The sequence below is a fragment of the Neopelma chrysocephalum genome, unplaced genomic scaffold, assembly GCF_003984885.1.
Source record: "Neopelma chrysocephalum unplaced genomic scaffold, ASM398488v2 Primary Assembly neopelma1_24, whole genome shotgun sequence".
In the NCBI taxonomy this organism is placed as follows: Eukaryota; Metazoa; Chordata; class Aves; order Passeriformes; family Pipridae; genus Neopelma; species Neopelma chrysocephalum.
In genome coordinates, this window is record NW_020897693.1 from 261566 (window position 1) to 262696 (window position 1131).

Here is a 1131-nt window from a genome sequence, read left to right on the forward strand (position 1 = left end):
GCCTGGCCTTGAACACTTGCAGGGATGGGGCAGCCACAGCTTCCCTGGGAAATCCACTCCAGCCCCTCCCCACCCTCCCAGGGAGGAATTTCCTCCCAATATCCCATCGAACCCACCTCTGGCAGTGGGAAGCCACTCCCCCTTGTCCTGCCACTCCAGGCCCTTTTCCAGCTCTCCTGGAGCCCCTTTAGGCTCTGGAAGGGGCTCCAAGGTTCCCCTGGAGCCATCTCCTCTCCAGGCTCCCTGGGTAGTTTTCCAGGGGGAAGGGATGTTGGGAGACCCTCGGGTGTGGTAGAGGGGAGACTTTATCCCTCTCCACAAGTCCCTCACGGGAGGTTGGAACCAGGTGGGATCAGGCTCTTCTCCCGGGGGACAGGGCAAGAGGGAACGGCCTCAACCTGTGCCAGGGGAGTTCTGGTGGGACATCAGGAGGAATTTCCTCATGGAAAGGGTTGCCAGGCTCTGGAACTGCCCAGGGAGGTGGTGGAGTCCCCATCCCTGGAGGTGTCCAAGGAACGACTGGACATGGCACTTTGTGCCATGGGCTGGGTGACGGGGGTGTTGGGTCACCAGTTGGACTCCAAGATCCCGGAGGTCTTTTCCAACCTAGCTGATCCCATGTTCCCCCCTTGTCCCCCACTTTCCCCCTTCCCCCCCTTTCCCCGCCCCTTCCTCCCTGTTGCCCTCTCAATTCCCCATATTCACCCCCAAATTTCCCCCCACTCTCCCCCATCCCCCCTATTTCCCCCTTTCACCCCCCCTTTTATCCCCCCACTTTTTGTTCCCTCCTTGCTCCCCCCGGTTCCCCCCTATTTCCTCCCGTCCCTCTCCACTCTCCCTGTTGTTCCCCCTGCATTCCCCCTCTATCCCCCCATCTTCCCCTATCTCCCCATTCCCCCCCTTGTCCCCCCTTCCTCCTCTCCTTTTTCCCCCCATTCCCTCCTTTTCCCCCCTTTGTCCCTCCATTACTCTCTCTATTCCCCCTCCCATTTCCCCCCAATTCCTCCCCCTTTTCCCCCTACCCTTCCTCCCCCTTTCTCTCCTCTTTTTTCCCCCCGTTTTTCCCCCCTTGTACCCTCGCATTCCCCCCCCCCGCATCTCTCCCCCCCATCTCTCCCGGCTGGAGCGGGG